We start from the raw sequence: 20618 nt of genomic DNA, 5'->3' as shown, positions 1-20618 counted from the left end.
ATCACCTCATCAAGACGTTGTGCAGAATTCATGAGTCATTCATATCAGTTCAAGGTCAAGGTCAAGGTCACTGCCAAAGGTCAAAGGTTTACCCTTTCACTATCCATAACAGTGGCGGGGGATTTAGCTGTCTTTCAGACTGCCTTGTTTAAAATCGAATAATAAAATCTGTAAGAAGACGCACATAACAGATACCATAAATATATAAAAGTGATTGACATTCATTCCTTGCTTCCTTTGCAATTTTTAAGGTTAGAGCAAGGAATTGTATCGAGATGTTGCTCATTCAATTACTGAGTTTGGTGGCAAATGTTCTCTGACGATTTGATGGATGTCAAATTTTTTAATAAAAAGGTTTGAAGTTATTCATCCTCTACATTAGTCATGTTGTGAAATAAATGGTCAGGGATCTCGAGAAAACGAGTTTAAGTCAGTACTGGTTCAGAACCAATGAACACCGTAAGGTTAAGAGACTGTTGTTTCATTTAAAATACCAGGTTAAGCACATATTTATTGGTATTAGTAGATAACAAGGTACCGGAAAGCAAAAATAAACATAAATAAAAGGTTTCTGTTGTGAAGTAACATTTGATTCCTTCACACTATTTCTTATCGAGTCTGATATTTTATACTATAGAATGCCAACATCAGCCATTTGAACACTTGAACATTATTTCAACACAAAAAAAAGCAGTTTGTTTTTTCCCTGCAGATTATTCTTTTTTAAGCAATAAATTATTCATTAAATCGATTTAAACTTGCAGATTCTACTTGACCCTGACGGATAAACCTCGCCGTGTCTCTTAGTACCCTGTTTTCTCTGTGCTTTAATTCTTTCTGTTTTATTAAACTTTTTGTTTTACTTCATTAAAGTATCTCAAAGCTAAAGGCAGAGTCTAAGTTATTTTTGAACAACCCTTGTACTAGACGTATTTTCTTGTTGATTTTATTTACAAATTGTTTCAAAAATGAATACTTTGTAATCAAAGGAAAGGAATCTTCACGCAAAATCAGATTGTAATGGCATGGAACCAGTTACTATTGAATCATGCATGAATAATTTATAAACCCTGTATCGGACTTTTTTTGTAACATTTTGCTTCCTCTGTATATCAATAAAACATAAAATAACTGTATGATTTTACACATTTATAAGGTTTAAGCTGTAATAATTAATGGAATGTGTTCATCGTCTGTTTCATCATAAATTATTTAGTCCTGCGTTGATATTTTATGTCATGATGGCTTCGGTTACTTTATTGAATTAATTGACAATTTAAACGAGACTTTATCAAAATATTGAACCATAAGCTCAATGCAATGGCTTCAGTATTTATAGATCTGTCATCGTGTTCTTTAAAACGATGCGCATTTATTTTCTATTTCGAAAATCTTGTCAGCAAGTTCGAAGCAACCCCTCTGCTCTTTCTCTTACAGCTTCTGTTTGTGACGGACCTGGTCTGGTTGTGACTGCTTTGCTCTGTGCTTTCGGGATATCTACGCTTATCTTTTAACTTTCATAAATTATTGAAACAAATACTGAAAAAATATATCATAGCTCATTAATCCCATTAATTTCGGTAACAGTACTTAGATATGATGTAATTGACTTTATGATTGACAATCTGTTTGTAACTCTGGGTTTATTATTAATTTTCTCGCTCAAAACTTTACGTACTCCATTGACATGATCTCTACAAAAGGCAAGTTTTAAATGACTATAAGACAATCCACTTTCAGCAATTTTCTTCGCCAAGAATTTAGAAATCACTTTCTTTTCACCACACAGCACGCGCTCCAGCTCATTACGATAATTGCGTGTTATCTGAATATTGTTTAGATATTTCACTGCGTCTTGAAATTTAAGAATGTATTTACTCACAATATTTTCAACGTCTTCATTTGAATCATGTGCGTTGAATTCACTGCCAAAAACTCGTTTGTATAAGTTTCCTAGAGCCACAGACTCTTTTCCTTTCCGTTTCGATCTGAACATTTGTAACGTATCAACAAATGCATAAGTTTGTGCAGAAAATTTATCAATACAGTTTTCTTTTTTTAAATGAGTTAATTAATATCCTAATGTCAAATTGCTTACCATTGTGAGCTGTAAGAGCAATGTTGTTGGTTTCTAATGACTGTAGCAACTTAGTAAATTCGTTTAAGGCTGTATTGAGGTTTGTGCTTGGCGCGACTGTTTCATTTTTGCGCAGTTCCCTTTTTCCGTTCTGAAATATTATATTCAGTCCTGTCACTGCTGCAGCTTTGTCGTCAATACAACCATCTGGAAGAACGTAACGATTGAATCTCGACGTTGTAGTACATGCTGACAGCTGTACAATTTCTGCATTTTTGTCTAAAGAAGTCGTTTCAATATCGTAAAAGACGAAATTTATGTTTTTAAGATCTTCAGCGGTTGTATCGAGTTCTTTTTCTAAGTTACTTAAACAATCACTCTGGTATTTAACTCCTTCTTTTATTTCGCACGTACTAGTAGAGAATAATCTCCTCTTCTTTAATTCAACTCTACGTCGTTTTACTAGTCTTTCTGTTTTATATGTTTTTTTCACGTCGTTTTTTCACGTTTTTGTGTATTTGTTTTAAAATCGGGCCAGTTTTACACAATAAGATTTTTAAAGTTTCCACTATATACATATAGGGAAAAGTGACCACGCCCCTAGTGGCCATGGTTTTTGATGAATACGAATAATGTAAACTATCTTGGTAGAAAGGTACATAAGGGCCATATTTTTGATTTGATTTTATATTTTTAGCTCTGGCATCTCCTATGAACACTTCGTGCTCAGGTGAGCTAATAATCTCTCTTATCACGAATTTCAGTATGTATAATATTATTACATATAAGTATTATGTAAATCCAGAGAAAAGAAACAGTATTCAAATATGTAGCTTTATCTGCCTGGAACTTGTAAGGATAAATAGTATCAACCATTTCAGCTAAAGCCGGATAATATCATCCCGACTGAGTCATGTTTTATTGAATGCAGTAATAACTCCAGACTACAACCCTGTAAGATTCTAAAAACATCTTGAAGAACCTTTAAACCAGACTCCTTTATAGAGATAACAGAATTGTGTATTGTTCTAGGTGTATAAATAGTAAAATCACATTTGAAATATTTCCTGTAAACCGACAAAATATCACAACAGTGTTTGAAACCCATAGTGACATTGAATTTTAGATGATACAATGATTTATAGAAGACGATTTGTCTTCATTTAGACTGATGAGAGGACAACAATAGGATGAGGAAAAATTAAAGAAAGGTTAATTTAAAAGCTTTTTAATGCAGTATTGATGAAATGATTTTTTTTCTTTTTAGGTATGTTTCTGAACACCAACTGGGGCATTAATTCCTTTTCCATCAGGCCATTGATTAAAAATGTTAAACAATATTCTATTTTAAAATTGTATTTTAGAAGTATATTTTTTGAAAACGTATAATTGAAACATAAATTTTCAGAGAATGGAGAACTATAGTGTTAAGGATGTACGAGCGAATTTTTTCTAACGTTATGATTTTTTTCATACCCTGTAAGCTTGAAGAACATTAGTTTCTAAGACAAACAAGAGCAGAAAAAAACATAGGTCACCGAACTCGTTTTAATTTTATAGGGTATTTTCTTCACCACTGTTTACGCATTTCTGAAATTTTGTAAAATTGATAAAATGTTGGTACTTTATAAAACATATAATATCATACTTAATCTTATAGGAATTTCAGGTCTTACAGATTAATATGAATAAATGGTGATGTAAGTATTATATAAGCATAAATGTCACTAACAAATCTCTTTTAAGTTTTACATGTTGACATAATTACCCCACCACTTTGTTTTCAATTGAAAAAAAGCGTATTTAGGTCTACAAAAAAATTCTGACGTTAAGATTTTTAAAATATTTTGTAGCATAAATGACACACAAAAATGCTTCAAAATGGAAAGAAAAAAGTTCGGGTCACCGTACATCTAAGAGATTTATTAAGAAAAAACTGTTAAAAAGTGGTGAATTTTGATATTTTTTGTTCTTTTTGTTTTTATTAATATTTTCTAGATAATGTAAAGTGCTGTCTTGAAAACTTTTATTTTATTTATAGCTTTATATTATATGTATCAGTGAGAAAAATATCAAAACCAAACCTGATCTACTTTAATAGATATTTGAAATTACCTACCCCTACCCCATTGTACATCTTACGTAAATTCCAGCCAAAAATAAGGGTGAAAAAAATTTTTTCGCATAAAGCATAATATATTTGGTTAAATGGTACATTATTAGCCATATTTTAATTATTTAGCATTTAGTTTTGGCAAAACTTTTGTTAGAAAGCAATATTCGAAGAAACATTTATTAAAATGGCGGATATCCTGAAAAAAAACGCTCGTACATCCTTAAATAAATTTATTTGAATTATGTGTGTTCGTTTGGAAATTAATTCCCCCTAACACATTTGTTTTCACATTGCTTATAGCACCATTTTCATGGAAAATGTTTGAAGACGCACATTAATTCTCAAGTTAAATGCATACAGTATTCCCACATAAACCTCATTATTGCATCAATAAATATCCTAATACCCATTATTACCAAGGATAAATCCTGACGCGGATGTGGTTTTGCAAGATTTAGAAACACACGCTGATGAAGAATCAGTTGATATTTGATCTAAGCCTTAAGCAGGCGTTTATTTTTGGAAATCTCCAAATGGTTCATTGCTTCATTACTTCTTGATTAAATAGGCAATATGGATATATCTTAAATTTCGCATTGCTCCCAAACTCACGTGATATCTTATTCGGGATTAGCCTCATTAAAAAATAAAGTCATTTATGACTTTAGATCTAATGGGAATAAAATTATAATTAAAGAAGATGGTACAGACCTTTTACATGTAACTGACAATTTCTTCGAATAAGTAGAAGGACGAGGGAGGACTAGCTACTACGCTAAATTTATTGTCCTCAGTCACGTACTCTTGGGAAATCATTCACCTTACATCGGTTTCTTCATGTCTTCCCTCAAAGTGATCAGCTTTTTATTGACAAAACAACATGTTAATCTATAGGCATATTTCAGGTAGTAACTGAAAAATATAAAGGTTTTCCCAGACTGACTGCAGTCTTAATTACATTATACAGGGGCGCTTTGTAGATGAAAGTTATTATCAAAGGAAAAATGTTATTGTATTCATATTGATGAAGTGACTAATGGACTTGTGTGGTGTTCACGCCGTGAAAGTACCAATTGCGCATGTGTAATGTCTAGGCATTTGATTTTAAAATTCGTAGGTTTGAACAACATGTCTTGTTTTGATCTTCTGGTGTAACTATACAGATTGAAACAAATGAATTTTCATTTTTCTTTCAGATTTATAGCAAAAACACATAAAATACGCCGTCTTGTTATTTGGGGGTAGGGGTAACGTAATGTAATATTGCGAGAAAACTAATTCGGTGGCCCCCTGTTTTTATTAATTCAATCGATAGGAAATAAAGTTTTCATAGTTATGTTAGATTTTTTTTCAAATTGTATCCTTTGGATTTCAAATAACGCCGAATTAATGGAACTTTTTACTCGAAACTCGCGTAATATTTATAGCTGTGACGTCACATAAACGTTAATAACGGCGTATATATTAAAATTATCTACTCAAATTTTATATCACTTTGAAGAACTTTTTTGTATGAAAACATGGCAAGGTGTAAGCAACTCGATATATATTGACTGATTAAAACGATTCGCGAAAACAGTGCAACGGACGTGAAATCACGGTTCTTTAAAAGTGGACATCAACAGGCATGTTTGAAGATTTGCTGAGAAGAAAGTTAAGGAAATAAAAAAAAACTAAAACATGCATTGAATCGAGAATACGCTGATCTTTTTATTAGACTAGATTTCAAAACGGAACTAAGAAGTTGCAAATTAAGCGCATTCCGCCTTAAGCGAATTTTATTACTGTCTAGTAAAATGAATATTTATTGGACTGCAAATTCCTAAACAGAACCACCAGAAAATACATTAACACTGGATCCAAGCGCAGGAAACTTTGTTTGAGCAGTCTAACGGTTCTTAAAGACTGACACGATAAAGTACAAGATAAATTGTATGGGTTCCGCACATTACACATATTTTCAGAAGAATTAAATCTCAGAAGTCTTTGAATGTGGCAGTACCTTTTGGATCTTTGTCTTAGTTGATATCACTTTGTGGCTGACAATAATCTCCCGACACTAGAGTATTGTTTTGAATTGTTCTTATTAATGCATTTGTAATACATACAACTATAGAATATTGCTGAATATGTTCAAGCAGAGACATAAAATGTTTATTACAGATTAACCAGTAAACTTTTCCTCTGAATGTTTAATTCGTGATTATTTTTCCTTCGGAACTGTGAGATATTTAGTAAAACCTGTATTTGCCTTAGAAGTTTTAATATTAAAATGCTAAAATCTCTTTAATATTCCAGCCGATATTACTTGGAAGCTTCTTTAGTTATTTTATTCCCTCGCAGCCCAATTCAATCAAGTGTAAGAACAATTATATGTGGTAGTGTTTTAATGTCGATATCCTATTAGTTTTATCCTTGCCTTGTAAAAGTTAAAAGCTAAAGTGTTTGTTATACAGTCGCCCCTCATAATTTCAGTCTTAAATTATGTTAAGGACGTATGCTAGAATTTGATGCGAAAATTTTCCCAATAACAGAATTTCTTTAAACTTTGGATATTGAAGGACGATCATCTAAGAAACAAAAAAATGCAATAAAAATCATAGGTCACCGGATTCGAAAAAGAGTTATCTGCCCTTGAAACCGGCATTTCCCCCAAAAATGACGTTTTCAAGGGCAGATAACTCTTTTTCGAATCCGGTGACCTATGATTTTTATTGCATTTTTTTGTTTCTTAGATGATCGTCCTTCAATATCCAAAGTTTAAAGAAATTCTGTTATTGGGAAAATTTTCGCCCATCTCATATACAGGAAATTCTAGCATACGCCTTTAAGAATCAACAGCTTTAAGAATAGCTGAAGTTGAAATTGTCCTACATCTGCTTACGTCGCTGTGTAATTTAACTGAAGATCCATAAACTTGCTTTTTGTTATGCACTCCACTGGCACCAGAACAGAAAGAAAATGCCTCTGTACATGTTATACCCTACCCCTAGGTATTCTATAACAACCATGGTCATGAACGGGAAAATATACTAACCCGTTTCAATCGTACATTTCTCAACTTAAACGCGCAGTTTGGTGAATGGGTACCTAGTATATTGAACAAGCGATAATTTATCTTCCATCGTGCACCAGTCACATTGTCTCAATATTCCATATTGCTGAGATTATCAACATAGTTTATGTTTTCGTCAACGTTGCAGAAAAAACTTGCTTGACCTTCCCTAATGAACATCCGGTCTAGAGGTCACGGCAGTGTGCACATGTTTGGCGAAATGTAAACAAACAAAAACGGAATTTAAAAAAAAATATCAATTTTACACTAAAATGATGAATGAAATTCGTCTTGTATATGACCTTTAATTTGAAATCGTACATTGGTCTGCATCTGTTCTGTTTATTTTATACATTTTGCACATTTATGCTGCATTTTCACATTTTAGCGAACACGTGTAGTAAAATGACGATTGACATACATTTTCACAACAGCCAATCAGAATGGTTTTGTAATATAGAACGGAACTTCACCAGGGAAGTTCAAGCAAGTTTTTTGTGTAACCTTGAAATAACTATAAACTACGCGTTGTTTTTCTAAGATAAGATGTATTGAAGAAATGTGACCGGTACACAATAGAAGATAAATTAGCACTTGTTTGATCTCTATAGTAAACATTTACCGAACTGCGTGTTTTAGGTATGAAATGCGCGATTGAAACGGGTTAGTATATTTTCCCTTTCATGACCATGGTTCTTATAGAATACCTATAAGTGGTAGGGTATAACATGTACAGAGGCATTTTCTTTCTGTTCTGGTGCCAGTGATGCACTCACTTATTGTGTATCCTTGAGCACGGCTGTGTTTGTATGTAATACAATCAAAATTTATTTTTCTGCAAACCGGAATGGAAAGAATGGTATAGAGGTTATTCCAACTATCAATCTGCCAATAACGTCTTTTTAACACAATAATTTCTGCAAGCCGTTCAGTTGAAAAACAGAATCGAAAAAAATAACGCACGGACACATTATCATACATAGAATTCATGATAGTTATTTCTTAGTTCATAATGTTGAACATTGCATAAATTGTCCAAATAATGTCCAAAATCATAACCAGCTTGAGTAGACATACTATCAACCTGAAAATGCAAGCTGCAAGCTGCTTAACAAAAAAGTTCTAAAGAGTAATTATTTGTTTAATTTGTCAACTTTTCGTAAATTTTCTCATTTTAGTGGTCATCTATAACCACATTTCAACTTTCTTTCACTACATAAGCAGAGCTTCAATTTCTAATGAATAAAACATTGCTAGTATTAAAAACATTCAACTTGACAAGTCTGATTTTATCTTACCAGCACGCTGGCATACCAAGGTTTAATTTTCCCATCTTGATAGAATTTTGCTAATATCTTTGTTGACAAGTTATTATGCGCCCTGCTGGGAAAAGCATTAATAACATGTGTGTATAATGTCAAGTTCAGATGCTGGTCACTGATCAAAAATATATCATATATCATTCTACCGTAAACAAATGACCGTGAATGTGTATGTCATGACACTTACTACATTTTAATGCTCTTGTGAACAGCCAATGATTGTTTCCTGAAATTTTAGAAAGTCATTTACCTTCATTCTATAGCATTACATTGCAATATATATGATGGTATTTTAAAATTATTTTTACCCCATGTTCTATAAAGTTTAAAACTTGTAAAGTCATTATTTTTCTGGGAAGGCTAATCTCCATGGATTATGAGCTTGTGCGAACGCACAAGTTGAAATCGAAATGAAAAAAAATAATATTGTCGTCTATGTTTACTTCAAGACATCAGAAATCGTGTATTCGTGTCAAATCGAAAACTTGATTTTGGCATAAAATATGTTAATTATATACATCTCCCCTTTAAAAGTTCCTTTCTTCATTTTCACCCCATAAGTTTTTTCTTTTTGGGGGAAAAAAGATTGTTCGATTGTCCGTCTCAGAACAAATCATTTATAAATGGCTGTTATCAAAATCCTAAACATATTGGAAGCATTGTTATTGGTTTTTGGCTCCAAATTTACATTATCATTCCAAATATGATTGTTTTGGCAACAGTTGAATGGAAATCAAGGTTATTCACTTTTAAATATTCAGATTATAGTTCATTTACTGCTGGCTTTCATTTTCTGTGTTGCAATACTCTGAAATGATAAGCACTATAAACCTATCACTAATTGGAGGCATTGCATAGTAATTATATGACAACTCTGATAGATAAACATTTCCTGACATTAAAATCATAGCGGAAATAGGTACCACATTGTTTAAATCACACATTTTGATTTATTCTTTTACACTATGTGATAATTTGATTTTAATGTGTTATATGGAGGTACAGCTGTAAGGTACGTATTTCTTCAACACTCTCTTAACCGCCTCGGTACGCCTTCTTCGAGTACGGGAGGTCGTGGCTTCGGTCCCTGACCGCGTCATACCAAAGACGTAATACTAGTACTAGTAGCTTGGCGCTCAGTATTAAGATACTAGTGGTAGAACTGGTCAGCCTGGTGTCAGTATAATGTAACTGGGTGGGTATTATATCACGTGTCTACGGCATGATATTCCAGTAAGGCAGCACCATAAAGCTGGGCATTGCAGTAGACACCGGGGTTTATTTGACTGAAAAAAATTCTTGAATAAGATGCTAAACACGAACACACACTTTTTAGATAAGGTTTTGATTGTTTTAATGACTTGATGGTAATGTTCATATAAAGCAATTATGAACAGAAATGGAACATAGAATGGACGTGACTGTGACACATTTGTTTTCTCTGGATTACAAATCGAATCCAGTGGAGATATTTAGCTGAACTGCCAGAGCCGCTTTCTTGATCTGGAACTATAAGCTGCTATAAGCTGCTTAGTCATTTAGACTCAGTGGGCCTGGTGAGAGGTATTAGTCCGTGTGTCTTGTCAGGTCGTTGGCCTGTCCGTAAATCACCACCCAAATTGCTGATAATAACTACATGCTGCCTTCAGGAGGCAAAAAGAAAACAAAATATTTTGTCCCAGTTTACTACCGAAAATATAACACATTTTACGATATGCAGCTGTCATTAATGTCCTTCATTTACATTAGATGACCAATCTTCGGGACAACGAATTAAAACCGAATTTCAACATTGTTGTTACTGCATATAGACTCCCAGATGACTCTTTTAGTTTTTGGTGCCAGTAGGTCAAAGGTCCAGGTCACAGGGGTCTGAATCTTGTAAACGGTTTCCGCAAAAAAAAAACTGCTGAACAACTTGCCCCAGAACCTTCAAACTTAGTAGCGTGATTGGGCTTATAGATTACCTTTATAATTATGGTGGTCAGTAGGTCAAAGATCAAGGGCACAGGGGCCTGAACCTTTAATAAAACGGTTTCCTCCCGAAAACAAGAAAATCATTTGACCCAGAATCTCAAACTTAATGGCATAATTGATGTCATTTACATTTCTGGGGGCCAGTAGGTCAATTCTCAGAGTCACGGGGGCCTGAACAATGAAAACGGTTTCCGCCCAATAACTTGAGAGCCACTTGACGTAGAACCTTCAAACTTGATAGCGTGATTGGGTTTATTAACAAGATGACCCCTATTGTTTGGGTCAATAGGTCAAAGGTCTAGGTCACAAGGTTCTGAACCTTGAGAATGGTTTCAACCCAATAGTTTAAGAACCATTTGATCTAGAAACTTAAAAACATGATTGTGCTTATGGAGTAAGTGACCCTTATATCTTTTTGGGGGCAGTAGATCAAAGATCGATGTATCAGTGGCCTGAACCTTGAAAACTGTTTCTGCTTGAAAACCACTTCACCTAGAACCTTCGAATTTGACAAAGTGCCTGGGCTTGTAAAGAAACTGACCTATATCGGTTTTATTGTTAATAAGTCAAAGATCAAGGTCGCACAAACATGAACATTGAAAATGATTTACACTAAATAACATGAGAACCACATCACCCAGAACAATCAGACTTGATAGCATGATTGGGCTTTGAAAGTAGAAGAATCCTATTGTTTTGGGATCAGCAGGTCAAAGATCGAGGTTAAACGGGCCTGAACCTTGAAAAACTTTTCCGTCCAATAACTTTAGACCCCCTTCACCCAGCATCTCCGTACTTGATAGCATGTTTAGGCTTAAGAATTGAGGACCCCTTTTGTTTTGGAGGACTATTAGCTCAAAGCTCAAAGCCATAGTGATCACATTACTAAAATTGGGATAAGTCATCACGGATGGGGTCATATGTGTTTTACAAATAGCTCTTGTTTTAATCATAAATGAATGGCTTCACACATTTTAGATATGCCTTTGTTTCCCTAATGGGAACTACTTAACCGCTAAAAATTATTCTTGCAACCTTATATCAACTACAAAATTGTTTTATACAAAGGTGTCTCTGTAATTCTCAAGTGAGTGGTAAACAGTTTAGCGTTAATATAATTCTTTAGTGATTCTGCTTTCTGTATTCTATTGAGTTTGAACTCCTAGTATTAATCGTAACATTCATGAAAAATTAATATCTAAACTACAGAAACTATTATGTCAGGAAACTAAAATACAAAAGAATATTGCCAGATAAATAGCAGTAACCACTAGTTTTAGAATAATGCATATTTATCAAGTTTAAACTGTTGCAGAATCCTGAGATTAGAAACATAAATACTGATGGTCACTTCTGCTCTAATACACGTAACTGCAACTTTATTAAATCAATAAATGTACTTGCTGTATGTAAGACCAGTCATCGTGATACTTCCCAAGGCTACTGGAAGGCTGGATTATTTATAAACTAAGCACATTTGTATTGAGGGACAGTAGGTTGTCCTGATACAGATTAGAAATAGTTGGGATTAACTCGAATCATTCATTCTTTTCGATCTCTACTCAATTTGAGCCGTGTCATGAGAAAATCAACATAGTGGGTTTGCGACCAGCATGGATCCAGACCAGCCTGCGCATCCGCGCTGTCTGGTCAGGATCCATGCTGTTCGCTAACGGTTTCTCTAATAGCAGTAGGCTTTAAAAGCAAACAGCATGGATCCTGCGCTGGTCTGGATCCATGCTGGTCGCGAAGCCACTATGTTGGTTTTCTCATGGCGGGCTCATTTATTTATTTAATTTTATTATCTAACCTTAGAACGTGTTCAGCTGTAGTTTAAATGTGTTTGTAGCTCGATATGAAATAAATAGAGGATATGAGTGTCTTTTCATATTGAATTTATTCAAAGAGTTTAATAAATTCAACGTGGAAAGTCACTAATTTAATATGCTTTTAATCACATGTAAGCTTTTCCTGCTGAAACATCAAAAATTCAATTTTCTGTAACTATTATCAACAAGTTAATTTGACCAACGCCTCCTATACTTTATACCTAGACGTCGACATCAAAGCTTTATTACACCAGTGTATTATCATTATTATGTAATGGTTTTATTTCACTCCAGCGACGTCAAACATGTGATTAAATTCGTGATTACTTACTAAATAAATACTTAAAAAGTATTGTGTGCAATAAAGTAATAATTTTGATTGTTAAGCCAAAAATGTGCTATGATTATCAAATCATGATAGAAATAACTTCCATCTTAATTTATAGCGTGTAAACAAGTTTTTCCATATTTATATCCGCTGATGAACGATATCGCAAAAACGGAATGTAAACGATATGCCCCATGTTGCATTTGTTCTGCGCTCGTCTTTTTTTCTATTTGTGTTAGTTGCTTCAGTAAACAAAAGAAGTATAGAAGTAAGTGTTCGTGATGTAAATAGGAAACATAGTAAGTTACATCGATCTAATCGCAGTGTGGCTTTTTAAAATCTTCCGTCTTCTAAATGATTTCATCAATATTTTTTTCAAGTTATGACCTTGTTATGAAATACCTATGAGGATAAAAGGTAGTTGATGCTTGTAAGCATTTACTGTTTGGTGCTACAAAAATTTAAAAAAAAAGTAAATGGTAAATTTCTTTGATAAACTTTTAACAAATAAAGCAGATTAACAAAAATATTACTGCTGCCATGACGCAAAAAGATGGATGAATTTAAATAAAATAATGGTATTCCTGGCTGAAGGTGGATAAACGTAAAGCTATATTTCAAACAGAATGATCATTAAAGATGATGAGTTTTCCAGAATATCCCAGTGGGAGGGATATCTGTTAATTTGCTGATTATATTGTAAAAATAAAATGATAGTGTCATGTGTTTATAGGTAAAAGCAAACATGTTCACCACATTCTGTTCATATTTTGATAGAAAAAAAACGGTCTATACTTCAAGACTGTGAAACTGTGCATAAACCTGTGAAGCATGCTTAAAATATTTGAATTAGAAAAGACGCATTTTTTGTCAGTTAAAAATAGTTTATCCTGAAATTCAGTGTGTTGAAAAAAGGAAAGCAAATATTAATTTCCTATAATTTTTTGGCAGACCTTAATAATAACCAAGAGAAAGTATTTATATCACTCCATTAAATTTATCGCAAACAAATATATTTGTGTTTGTCCTTTTTGTGGAAACGATGTCATTTCTATGTGCAAGCAAGCGTGCTGCTTAAAAAACTAGAATTGCAGGATACAAAGTGTAAGTGTATTTTGAGTTTGACCAACATTTAAAAAAGTGTAGGTTTTGCAGGTGTTGCAAATACAGAAAATATAAGAAAATGTTGCAGACTGTAAAAACATGAGTCTCTTGAAATCTGAAAACATAAATCAGTAAGAGTTACTGCATGCATAAACAAAGGAAACGAGAAACATACATCATTGTAATCAATCTGGTAATTGCCTTTACCTCTGTTTGATTGAACAGATGTAGAAATAATATTGTGAAATCTATCTTTTCTCTGAAGAGATATAGACAATATTGGCGGCCTAATTAAGCAACAGTGAATGTAGTTTTCATCAGTTTATATCAGATACTTTTAGAAACAATAGAATACAGAAAGATTAGTATTGTTGCAGTGTTTTCTTCGGCACCAATGCAAGCAAGATTTATATAAGTGTTTGCCCTTATTCAGAGATGATATTGTTCATCAGTTTTTTATGAACTGCTCCATCAATACCTATGTATTCAGATTACTTTCAAAATATTACAGCGTTTCTTCTCGATAGAATATATATGGATAATTTGTTAGAAAATTAGATTTTAAACTGAAACATTTCTGATATGGAGACAAAATGTTTAAAAATAAAATATTGGTATTAGCCTTTTTCAAGCCAGGCACAATATATACTCCATACTCTGATCCACTACTACATTTATTGTACTTGACCATAGGCAGAGATAATGCGTTTATCTGATTTCACAAAATAATTAATAACTTTACTAAATACAATTTGATGGCAATTTTCCAATTGTATTTAGTAAAGATATTAAACGTTTTAATAAAAGAGGTTATGAACCAACTGTTTTTAGACACACCGCATGTTTGGTGTTCGGCCCTTTTACAATTGGACGCTACTCTTTCCTCTTTATATATATCTGACGAAACTGGTGAAGGACTCTATGATAGCAAGGGGCAGGATGTGAAGTGGTTGCACACTTGGTTCAAGCGAGCGAATTGGTTGCAAACTTACAAAATGGCGGATATTTTCTGAAATCATCTCGTGTTCGCTTATTTTTTTATCAGGTAAGTGGGTTTCTATGGTATTTTGAACTCTATGGATATGTGCATGCATCGGATCTATGTCTTCGTCACACTCGGTTTTGCGTTTCAGCGTTGTAGATTTCGAATTTTCGAAGTTATTGAAGTTATAAAATGGTCATGTTCATGTTTTGATATATCAACTGCGTCGTTTCTGGCCGTTTTTAACATTCTAATGATCAAACTAGCCTGTTTTTGGGCCCTCAAACGAGATAAAACAACTAATTGTGAAGAATTCTATAAACGTTTGGCTCTGCATGTTTTAGGGATAGTGCTATACCTAAATAAATCTTGTTCAAGCTCTTTTTTTGTTGCAAACTTGTAATTCAAGCAATTTCTGTTGCAAACTTTTTCTGAAAAAAATAGTGTCCAACTATCAGAGAATGTTTATTGTGCAACTCGTGTACATTTCTTTTCTGTTTAGGGTCGTACATTTTTATAGCATCAAATGGCCCTTTGATATTTTAATATAACTTTTGATAAAAAAAGGCTTATCATGTTTTCATGAAACCTGGTAGGATTAGGGTTAGTGTTGCTACATAATTTTAACATCTTCCCTGTTTATAGATTCAGCTGTCTAGATTGCAAGCAGAAATAAAACTAAACTTTCGGAGATACTGTTTAGGTACATTTTGTCTTTTGGATCTTGTCCAGCTATAAACACACTATACAGACAACGACTTTAACATGCAGTTGTTTTCTTTCAGATCTTTTCATGTCTAGATGCTATGAACATCAGACACTATTATGACCCGAGAGCATGAACATGAATCTTCATTAGTTGAACAAACTACGCTAACACGTACATCAGAAATAACCATTAAGTAAGTGTTATTGGTATCAAAGACAATTTGTAAAATTTTATAAGCCTATTCTTATTTTCTATTCCTATTCTGAACCAACGATTTTAGCAACCTAAAGTCAGATACATTTTTGCGTAATATTATAGTAAACACAAGCAATGTTGGTTACCAACCAGTAATGAAAAGTAAATTAATTGCAGTGCCATAATACAGAAGACATATAAGTATTGCTACAGAAATGAATGGCAAGGACAAACATTGAAATGCCATTTACTTGCAAAATTTATTTTAATTGTTAGAAACAAAACAAAAGCGTCAAGTGCAACAGTGTATAATGTTGTATGTTCAGTTCTTTATATTATATTAATTTTGCATTACATTGCAATACATTACACAAATTACCAGTGTTACATTTTATTGCAGAGAACACGAGCTTAACAGAAGGAAAGGAAGCGTACCAAAGTATGGAACATTAAGAAAATTGAATGATATACCACATGAAGTGTTCGACCAGTTAAGTCACATTACAGTGTTGACGAGTCTACTAAGACTATATTTTGAGCGAACTCACAAAGTAAAATACAGCGCAACAGTTACGCTGTATACAGTGGATTGAAATTGATAAACTGTAACAAGAAAATGTTCGGCTGTGATTAAATCAGTCTTCTCTGAAAATTAACCAACATAATTATGATGTTTTCTGTTGATTGCCACCACAAATTTAAATGTCAACTCAACTGTTTTCAATTTTGCCGTATTAAAGTTGCTTGTGCCCAAGATTACATCTTTTTGGATACCGTGCAACTTGAGTTTTGCCTTTTCCGAAGTTGTATGTGGTACTTCTTCTTTCTGTTTAAAACCATTCAATTTTCCAATCAGAAACTTTAAACGACAAAATTAAGCACGTGATAAAATGGTGGGAACTACATTCATGTTTCAGCAGATGTTACACAGTAACATAGATGAGTTAAACATTTTATCTCAGTTTTACTCACATTGTACAGCGTCCATCTGTTTTAGTGTTAGTATCGAATTATTTATTGTTTTGACACACAGTAGTATGACTCATAAGATATTCAAAGACGACGATTTATGTTTCAGAAACAAAATATGAACTATGCCGCATGTACGTAAAGGGGTATATTACATGTACCTTATCACCAACACTCAATAGCCTTGTTTCGTATTATGATCATGTTATATCGACACAAGATTGCGCAGGTGGATAAACAGCTACTATAACTTCATTGTTCAAAACTTTTTACATCATAATCATATCTTAAGACTGGGATATATTTTTTTGTACATTTAATCTAAAAATGAAACATAACGTATGCATTTATGTCATTGTTATTACATCACTTTTGTATATAAATGTGTTGTTGTTTTTTTTCTATCAAAACTACATGTGCTAATATTTTACGAAAAACAGTTTTTATGGACAAATCATGTATCCTGGTAGTTTGTTGTTTCACGTGACGACAAATGACGTTGAAGCACAAACCGTGAACGGAATTTCTTTTCGCAAATACCACATTTCAGAGCAGAGGAGAATTCCCATCGCAGTCTCAGTCTTGCATTTTTGCCTGAAAAATAAACTGAACAAGGAAATACAATACTGTAATTTTCAGATCAATATAAATTAAAGCACAGGTTTGCTATATATTAATTGATTATAATATTTCTTTTATGTACAATATCTTTAACAAATTTTCTTTCAATTATAAATACAGGTCAATTGAGGTGGGAACTTAGAATTGGGACTACGAATTGAGAACTTGTCAGATTACACGGTTTGCATTAAGTAATTTCTTGGGCAAGATACACACAAGGCTAGTGCACACCATAGCAAAACATCGCCAATATTATTTCACTGATCTTCCAAAATCACAAAAGGCTAAAAAAAAAAACTGTTTTGTGCCCAAACCTCGTTATACGTGATTAGAAATAGAATTATGAAATTTCGCTCTATCTGCTGAAACTTTGAGGAAATTTATGATTTGCCTCTTCAACCAGTTGCACAATAAACATTCTCTGAGCGTTGGACACTATTTTTCCAGAAAAAAATTTGCAACAGAAAATTGCTTGAATTACAAGTTTGCAACAAAAAATAGCTTGAACAAGATTTATTTGGGTATATCACTATCCCTAAAACATGCAGCGCCAAACGTTTATAGAATTCTTCACAATTAGTTGTTTTATCTCGTTTAAGGGCCCAAAAACAGGCTAGTTTGATCAATAGAATGTTACAAACGGCAAGAAACGACGCAATTCAAATATAAAAACATGGACATGACCATTTTATAACTTCGAGAATTCGAAATCTACAACGCTCAAACACAAAACCGAGTGTGGCATAGACATAGAACTGATGCATGCACATATCCATAGAGTTCAAAATGCCATAGAAACCCACTTACCTGATAAAAAAATAAGCCAACAAGAGATGATTTCAGAAAATATCCGCCATTTTGTAAATTTGCAACCATTTCGCTCGCTTGAACCAAGTGTGCAACCACTTCACGTCCTGCCCCTTGTATAGGTAGATTTTACATCCGACCGGAACTAATTAATAAATAAGCTATTTTAATTTCTATCTTCTGGCCTGTTTCGTCGGGCCCTTAAGGGTGTTTCCCTTCTTGCTCTGTCTACTGCAAAGGCATTGAGTACATGCGTTTTAGGTTCTTAATGATTGCTTTTTATATAAAAATACAAGAGCATTTTTGTGTTTTACATAACATGCCTTCTGTTGCCATTGCGCATGTTAGGTTTCATTTTCTTATATATCTTAAAACAGAGCATTTTGTAAGAAATATAATATAGTGACTTCTCTTTAGGACAACTTGTTTAAGTTTTTCTAATACATCGTCTGGATTTGATAAAAATATCAGATATTTCTGTTATGTGTAAATCAATGTAAGGGAACTGATAGTAGACTTAAACGCTGGTTACGATAACACTATAGTCTGACAAAACGTTATTGTGACGAGTTCCAGTTACCGATATCCCTATAGCAAACTTCAAGTGAACTTATTTTTTAAGATTTTATTCAAAATTTCAATAGGTTTGTGCCATTTTGAGATTATGATTAAAGACGTTTAACTTAACCAGCCGTTATATTGTTGATTATTTCGTGTTTTCTTCTCTTCAGAATGCCTTAGATTTTCTATCGAAGAGTATGATAAGAGAATTGTTTTTATCTAAAGGATTGAAATAAACAAGTAAATTTTCGACGCAATTTTCAGTATGAATATAAGTTTAGTTGTCTACGCATTTATTTATTTTTTAAAAAATACGATGTAGCAATTTTTTATCTGCGAACAAAAGTAATTGAGGAACTTGTAAGGCAATTTCATTATGTAAATTAACCATAACGTTTGTCGTATAGAACAATTCTCTCATTGTACTATTATGGCATGCCTTCTCACAGAATATGGATGAATTATGAATACAATAACGAGAGAAAGTAGGAATAACTGGATAGTGTTCTAACGCTATCCACTATTCCAGTCCAACAATACATCAATATTTACAGTAACTGGTCTCCAAAAATGATTTCCGATCAATACGTAACCGGATTATATCCCAGTGTTTTGTTCACAATTTGGGGATAATTGCCACTGATTGGGGAAATCTTGATTTATAGATAGAGAGAGCTTTCACAGCTTAGTGACAGAAATGTAAGAGATATATCAAATGTGTAGGAACTGATTGTATACATATCTACCTCGCGTCTGTCAATTTCGCTTCCATTTCAAAGAATCGCCTGAACATAAATTTTAAGTTAAGACGAATATTGAGTTATAAAGATATAGCGACAAAAATACATAGATATAAAAAACATAGCAACAAAAATACATTAGTACTTGACAAGTGAATACCATGCCAAATTCGACATAGCTGTTCAATCAGATAAAACACAGAATATTGTGTATAGAAACTGAAACTCACTGCAGGGTAAGAAATCATCAAATTTCAAAATATTTCTTAAACCAGTCACTTACAGCTTTAGAGCATCCACGGAAATATTTCTTCTATTCATTGATTTAATTTCAAGAATTCAATACAAGTTTTGCATGTAGAAATACTTGAGAAATTGTGCAATCGTGCGTTTATGTCTTGAAGAACTCCTTTAAATAGAATAAAAGCACAAAAGAGGTAAATTGCGACAAAACGGGAAACATACTGACAGTTTTATGAGACACGGAGATGTTTACGTCAGTTTGAAGTGAAAACCGCAAGACAAAATTCATAGATTTGTCTTTACAAGAACGAAATTACAATGGACAAAAATACAAAATGCTAAGCCTTGTTTCTCATGGCACCGCGATACCTTACGAGCGCAAAACGAACAAAACGAAAGAAAGCAGCTCTCCTCATTTCTTTTTTATTTCTTTGCTGCTTCCTTCATTCTTCTTCTATATTCTACTAAATTGAAAAACTTGAAATATATGGTTATTAGTTATTAATTCCCGCTGTGTATGATGCCATGTTGAATTCTGAAAAGTCAAAGTGGATACCGCTTTAAGTATAAAAATGTGTCAACTACGGAAAGCCTGATACACAATAACGAAAATAATTCATATTACTTCATGTAAGTCAACAGTCTATGATTTCAGACAAATTTCAAAAGTTAATTAAACATATAAAGTACACTGAACAATCTGTAACTGTAAAATAACGTATTTACATTGTCAATGTCTGTAAAACCATTTATTCATTTTTACTGTGGCAGTGTGGACATTGATACACACTGTCTCTACTCAACACTCTAATATTGGAGCATGTCTTCAAATGTGTTCAGTGTGGACAAAAGTCACGCTTGTCCAATTAACCAGTGTTATGTACATCGATCCTTTCAATTCATCAGGCTCCCACTTACCACACAAACACCATTTTTCTATCTCTGTAACTCCTGTATCCATATCACAATCTGAACTTTCCTCT

This window comes from Mercenaria mercenaria, chromosome 9, assembly GCF_021730395.1.
Source record: "Mercenaria mercenaria strain notata chromosome 9, MADL_Memer_1, whole genome shotgun sequence".
Classification (NCBI taxonomy): domain Eukaryota; kingdom Metazoa; phylum Mollusca; class Bivalvia; order Venerida; family Veneridae; genus Mercenaria; species Mercenaria mercenaria.
The sequence above is the reverse complement of the archived record's forward strand: the minus strand, read 5'-3'. Positions refer to the sequence as shown.